Source organism: Carlito syrichta, unplaced genomic scaffold (genome assembly GCF_000164805.1).
Source record: "Carlito syrichta isolate Samal-C Ts95f unplaced genomic scaffold, Tarsius_syrichta-2.0.1 Scaffold315363, whole genome shotgun sequence".
In the NCBI taxonomy this organism is placed as follows: Eukaryota; Metazoa; Chordata; class Mammalia; order Primates; family Tarsiidae; genus Carlito; species Carlito syrichta.
Window position 1 is genome coordinate 31866 of NW_007259459.1, and position 7755 is coordinate 39620.

Sequence of the window (7755 nt, forward strand, 5' to 3'; positions counted from 1 at the left end):
TTTTTTGATTTATTGTAGAGATGAGGTCTCGCTGCCCAGGCGGGTCTCGAACCCGCGGGCTCAGGCCATCCACTCACCTCAGCCTCCCAAAGGCGCGGGATGACAGGCTGAGCCACCGAGCCCGGCTAAAATCTACTTCTTAATCATGAATTACAACATCATATTTGCAAGCTTTGGGTGTATGCTTTTATTTGTACTACAAAACTCATTTGTCATTTTAAACACAGAAACATGACTTTCATTACTAATTACTGCTTGTCAATAAGAATGAGTACAAGGATTCATTTCCAGAACTTAATTTTACTTAATTAAACTTTATAAAAATGATATTTACATAAAATTTTAAAGTAATTAAAAAGGTTGCATTTATCATATAAGTGATAGCATAAAGACAATGCCAAAAGAAAAAATGCAGACCTACTCTAACATATCAACTTATTTTTCTTTTTAACATTTTCTCCTAGTCAAAATTTAGGTGCACACAATGAGTCATAGTAGAGTTATACTTTTGTTTTCATTCATATCCTAAATACCTGCCTATGTACCTTGCCACATCATCTTTATAATTTTAAATCTTATTTTTTTAAACTTTTTATTTCAGAAAATTGTAATCATATAACAATATATAGATTGGTAAAATAAGACCACTGTACCTATCACTCTACTTTAACAATTATCAGTCAACTTTCAATCAAATCTAAATCAGGAACTCTTTTGCTGAAATGTGTTTTATCTCTTCAAACATCATAAAATTATGACCTCAGATTTTTAACTTGCAGTCTAAATTTGTAAAGTTTTTTACAACTCCATGAAAGACTATCACTACATTCCTGGCTCACTATGAGGTAGCCTACATCACTATGAAAGGATAGATTCCATGGACGAGAGTTGACATCAAAGGCAAGAATGAACCAAACATCTCTGAGTTCCCCAAGAGACTAGACTGTGTGAGAAAGTTTTACATTATTATGCATTTTTGATAAATGCAAAAGCATATTAGAAGAAGTAGAAAATCATCACAAGGTGATTTAAAATAGCAAACCTCAAGAATAATCAATTAATGGTGAGTTGTTTATCCTTTTCGATTGCTTTAATCATCATAAAAAAAGAAAAGCAATTTTTAAGATAAAGACACACACACATTTGAAAAATGATAAATCTAAGGGAAAAAAAACAAAAAGAAAAAACCAAAATATACTTTCTTATCTAAGACCTGTGGAGAAAAGCTATTGACTGCTGAGTTCAATTAAGTTTCAGAGAAAAAAGTCAGAATTAGCAAATCTTTAGCAGGCCACTCTGGTAGGAAATTAATTTTTGATTAAATAACATGATTATGAAATGAGAGAGTTTAATTCATAGGGCGATATCAGATGGCTTCCAAATGTATTACTTATTTATAAGAATTAAATAATAACTTAAAATAGGATAGAATGATATTTTAGACAGCATAAAATAACAAAATTTGCATAAACTAGTAATTTCTGGTTAATACCTAATATTATGTTGGGGTTGGCCATGTATTCATACTAGTCATTTGTTTCAAATATGGTAAAATTTTTCCTTGATGATTTGAGCACACAAACACACATACACTCATTAATAGGTAATGATGAGGTCCACATTCCAAAAAGAGTTGGAGTAGTAATAAGAAGAACACTGGAAAGGAGCTTAGTAATCAGCACTATATACTAACAACAAATAAAAACCTGAACAAACAAAAATTGACAGTTCTTCTTAGAAGCATCAGAGAAGTGAGATCACAGTGTAAATCCCTGTCCCCAGAACTGGAGAGATAGCCAGGTAGATGTGGAGAATCACATCTAATCAAGCAAAACCACCCAGACGAAACCTCAATGGAAATTGGTACTAGGGTGGGAAAACCTAAACTGCAATTGACAAATTTCTGGAGGTTCACAGTAGACAATTCTGAGAGCTAAAAACTCCAGAAGGACCCAATCATAAGGGTGCCCCCTCTCTTTTGTGAGTTTTACCTGTAGAACCTCTACCAGGTCCTCTCAAAGAATAATGGAGAACAATTCCCAGTGCTTCCAAAAGGAAGAAGGAAAAACAAACTATTTTAAAATACAACAGAGCATTCTGTTCTTAATAAGGCCTGCCTTCAGGAGAAACTATTTTATTGAAACCTAATATGTTGAGTTTTTATCAGAGATAACCTTTCTGGAGGAAATACCCAACTCCATTTGGCCTCCTGTGTGGGGAAAGGGAAATAACTCAACTCTAGTTGGCTCAAGCCATCCTGTCCCACTTAAGCAGAAGAAAAAACTGAGAAGTATTGGTGAAGTTTGCAGTCCAGGGACACATGCTCACTGAAAGACTGAGAATTAATCAAAGGACTATGAAATATTTTCTCCTTCCTTTACATCATACCTTCACACCACTAAACTTCCTTTTACCCAGTGCAGCACATCCTTCTTTCAATACAAAATTACAAGGCACACTAAGATCCAAAAAAAAATACAGTTTGAGGAGATCGAACAGGCATCAGAATTGGAGTCAGATAAGGCAAAAACATTGGACTAATAAAACAAAGAATTAAAAAATAACTATTAATATGGTAAGGGCTTTCAAGGAAAAAGTAGACATCATGCAAGAACAAATGGATAATGTAAACAAAAAGATAAAAATTCTAAGAAAAAAACAAAAAGAAATGCTAGAGATTAAAAACACTGTAACCAGAATAAAGAATACCTTTGATGAGTTTCTTAGTAAACTGGGTAGAGCTAAGGAAAGAACCTCTGAGTTTGAGGACATAACACTAAAACCTTCCAAAAATATAAAGCAAAGAGAAAAAAAAATTAACAGAACAGAATATCCAAGAACTGTGGGATAGATGTGATATAGGTATAATGGAAATGCCAGAAAGAGGAGAAAAAGAGAAAGAAATAAAAACAATATCTGAAGCAATAATGACAGAAATGTCCTCAAATTAATGTCAAACACCAAAGCATAAATCCAGGAACAAAGCAGGACAAATAAAAAGAAAAAAAAAAAACCTACACATAGTCATATCATATCCAAACCCTACAGAAAATCAAAAATAAGGGAAAATGTTTGGGAAAAAAAAAAGGTAAACAATAACCCTACCTCTAAAGGAGCAAAGACAAGAATTACATGTGACTTCTTAGGAAACACACATTCAAGAAAGGAGTAGAGTGAACTATTTGATACATTGGGAATAAAAGACACTAGAATTTTTTTACCATGAAAATTTTTCTTTCACAAGTGAAAAGGAAAATAAAAACTTTTTGTCAAACAAAAAAAATGAGAGAATTTGTTGCCAGTACACCTATCTTACAATAAATATTAAAAGAAGTTATTCAGAGAGACAAAAAAAAAATGATACAAATTAGAAACTCAGACTTACATAAAGTAAAGCATCAGAGAAAGAATTAAGTGAAAGTAAAATTTAAATGTTTATTTTTCCTATTCTTAGTTGATCTATCAAATGATTTTTAAAGATGATAATAACAACAGTGTATTTGATTATTTATGCTTATTTATATGTATTATGTGTGTATATATATATTCTTATGCATGTTGCTATATTTGAGAAATGAATGACAGCATTAAGAAAAGGTACAGGGAGGATAAATTAAGACTATTTTGTTATTATAAGATATGCCTTTCATAAAGTAATACCTTATTAGTTAAAGGTGGACATGGATTGGTTGTAAATGTACGGTACAACTGGTAAAGTTTTAAAAAAATCTAATAAGCTAAAAAGAGGTAAGAATATGGAATTATAGAAAATACTCAATTACACCACAAAAGGCAAAAAAAGTAGAAGACAAAAATAGGAATAAATTGCAAGTGCAACAACAAGTAGAAAATAGTAATAAGGTTGGTAAGTATTTATCCAACTATATAAATAATCAGTTTGAATGTCAATGGTCTAAACATACCAGTTAAAAGAACTAAATAGTGATTGTAGCAAGGTTGTGGGATACAAAGTTAATATTCAAAGGCATACCAGTTTCCTATATTCTAGAAATAAACAAGTCAAATTTGAAGTTAAAAACATAGTGTCACTTACATTAGTACCGCCCCAAAATTAAATACTTAAGAATAAATTCAACAAATATGTACAAGAGCTATATGAAAACAACTAGAAAACTCTGGAGAAAGTTATTTTTAAAAACTAAATAAATAAAAAGATATTCCATGACTATGACTAGGAAGACACAATACTGTGAAGATGTCAGTTCTTCGCAAATTGATCCGATGCAATTCCAATTAAAATCCCAGAAAGTTATTTTGTGGCTATAGATAAACTGATTCTAAAGTTTGTATGGACAGGCTAAAGACTCAGAACAATACTAAAGAGAAGAACAAAGTTATAGAACTGACACTACCAGACTTCAAGACTGACTTTAAAGCTAGAGTGAACAGGAAATTGGTATTTGCAAAACAACAGACAAATAGATCTATGAACTAGAAAAGAGAGCCCAGAAACAGATAAACTCATATAAATATAGTCAAATAATGTTTGACAAAGGAGCAAAAGCAATACAACAGAAAAATTTATTTTCAGCATATGGTGTTGAAACAACTATACATAAACATTAAAAAAAAGAGAGAAAATCTTGACACAGACTTTATACCCTTCACAAAACTTAACTCACCCAGAATACTAGTCACATCAGCACAAGGAAGGGACAGCAGTCACTGGACATTACAAGGGAATGTACAGCACCAAGAGTAAGCCCTAATGCAAACTATGGACTTTGAATGATAATGTTTCAATGATTGCAACAAATGTACCACTCTGATGTGGGATGTTAATAATGGGAACAACTGTGGGTGTCAGGGACTGTGTTATACAGAAACTCTCTGTACCTTCTGCTGAGTTCAATTGTGAATCTAAAACTGCTCTAAAAAATAAGGTTTATTAATATTTTTTAAAAGAATACTAAGTTGTGAAAGGATTTAGTTACCACCTTCAACTCTTTCTCTAAGTGCTTCTCTCTTTGGCTCTCAAAATCTTTATGTAAAGAGTATGGGGTTGAACTAAGATAAAGTATGATAATTAAGCCAAAATCCAAAATAAGAACATTCTGCAATATACACAGTAGGAAAGGATAATTGTAAAAATTTAAATGGTAGCTCTATTTAAGATTCTACTTTAAAAACATAATCTATTAAAAATATCTATAGTGGTAAAAATATAACCTATCTGAACTTAATTTGATATTCAGACAGGGGAAATATCAGACTGGGAAATAGTCTATGTTACTGTATGATAATGTTTCTGTATGACTTCACCCAAATGGGCTTTATTCCAAAAAACAAAAATAAAAATATATATTTCAACATAAGTCATTCTAGCATAGCTTATTAATTATTAAATCTGGTTGAAATCAGTTGATATACATTTTGTTCTGAATACAATTAATAGTCTCTACTTGGGATGTAACACAATAATAAGGTCAGATATTGAACTACTGAGAAATGATCATGGCTCACCTGGATTAATTGATACATCTGAGGACAAGGTCTATGTCATTACAGATTTGAAGTAGGAAATGGAAGATACTCTAGATTGGTGGTTCTCCAAGTGTGGTCCCTGTTTCAGCAATCTGGGAACTTCTTCTCTATCCATTTTCTTGGACCCTACTCTTTTCTTAATAATAAAGAAATTCTGGTAGTGGAGTCTTATAATCTGTATTTTTAAAACTCCTCTGTTCATTCTGATGCATGCTAAAATTTGTGAACTGCTCTAAATATTTTATCTAAGAATAAATGTAACACAGGTTAGGTGCTTTCAGAATCACTGAGAAGGCTGCAAAGAGCAAACTCTGAGCTGGAAATCCAGAAATAAAGAAGAGAATAGAATCAACTCACCAAGTTACCTCCTTATCCACTACTGGAGCAACTGGCAAGAACATACCAGGTCTGACAATTAAGTTTTCAAACCTGCCACCATGCACTTACATTGGCAGTACTGTACAAACAACTCAGTAAGGTTTCATAACCTTGGTTTATCACTGTTTCAGAGCTGTGTTCATGTTGACGTGCGGCGGTGTCTTTCTGAGTGGCATTCATTATTGTTGTTGTATGTTTTTGTGTGCCATCACAAAAATGTCAGAGCTTAAATTAGAGCAACAAACAAACATTAAATTTCTTGTTAAACTTGTCAGGAGTGGAAGTGAAATCAAGGATATGTCAGTCCAAGTTTTGGGGGAGAATACCTTGAAGAAAACGCAGTGTAAAAATGGATTAAACATTTCTTCTGAGGGGATAGAAAGTGTCACTGATGAAGAGAGTTCAGGATGGCTGGTAACAAGCAGAACTGATAAAAACATTGATGAAAATTCCATCAAATTGTGTACCAAAATCGCCAGCTGACTGTGAGAAGCATAGCAGACCAAAAAAACATTGATAAAGTTAGTAAAATCTTAACTAAAAATCTTGGCATGAGAAAAATGTGTGCAAATATGGTCCTGAAGGAGCTCTTGCATCACGACAATAAACCTGCTCACACAGCACTGTCTGTGAGAGAGTTTTTAACCAGTAAACAAATAACTGTATTAGAACATCCTCCCTACTCATCTGATCTGGCTCCTCAATTATTTTTTTTCTTTGCCTAGAGATAAAGGAAATACCGAAAGGAAGGTATTTTGATGACATTCAGGACCTCAGGTGTAATATGATAATAGCTCTAATGGCTTCCCAGAAAAAGAAATCCAAAATTGCTTGGATGGGTTGACCAGTGCTGGCCTCAGTGCATAGCTTCCCAAAGGGAGTACTTCAAAGGTCACCATAATGATATTCAGCAATGAGGTAAGTCAACCTTTCTCTAGGATGAGTTCACGAACTTAATTGTCACACCATGTGAGCTGTAACTGCAGTGTCAAGATGCTGAAAATAAGAAGCTACCATTACTGCCTCCACACATGTGCCTCTCAATACCAAACGCCAGAGAATGGGGCATGAAAAGCAGCGGCAGGCAGACTTTACATCTCCATGACTTTGTTTCTCATAGAGTAACAGTCAAGGAGGACAGAAATCTTATTCCTGTCTTCCAAACCCCATGCCACAGCAATTGACTGATAGGTCATAGTATGCGATCAGAAGCATTGATACAGCAGTATAAACTTAGTGCTATCTGTTGGCATGCAATGGGCAACAGAGTTAAACTCCATCTAGACATGATCCATAGTGTTTTCAAATATGTAAGTAAAATTACCATTTGCTTGCATCACTTTATTCAAGCATAATATAAGAAACTGTGTGAAAAGTTACTATGAATGAAAATTTATAAGCAATTATAATGTTTAAAAATAATTACTACCAATTTGTTATATATCATTGCCATCATTTATAAATGTACATGCTTGCATAATAATTAGTTAAATTTATCAAGTTAAATAATGCCCAGCTATACCTTGGGAAAATAAACCAAGGAAATTTATATAAAGATGGTAGACATATAGGTAGATAGAGATAGATAGATAGATAGATGATAGATAGATAGATAGATAGATAGATAGATAGATAGATAGATAGATAGAGATAGACAAGCAGGACTTAATTTGTATAATATAGTACTTTACTCTTTATACACTATAATTGAGGTAGAGTATATTTACTTTCATACAAAAGACTTAGTCCCCAAATTATAAAATGCCACATGGTCACATGGCTGGTAAATGAGTAAAAGAATGTATCTCTTAAATCATAGGTCAGTGTTTATCCCAACACACTTTAATACCCTTGTCTATATGTCTTCTGAGA

The 7755-nt window shown here is 32.9% G+C and overlaps 1 pseudogene; it reads right to left on the bottom strand.

Moving 5' to 3' along the window:
• The window catches only part of LOC103275221, a 32684-nt pseudogene extending 26621 nt beyond the window's left edge, over positions 1 to 6063 (bottom strand).
• Positions 6064 to 7755: the final 1692 nt, after the last annotated feature.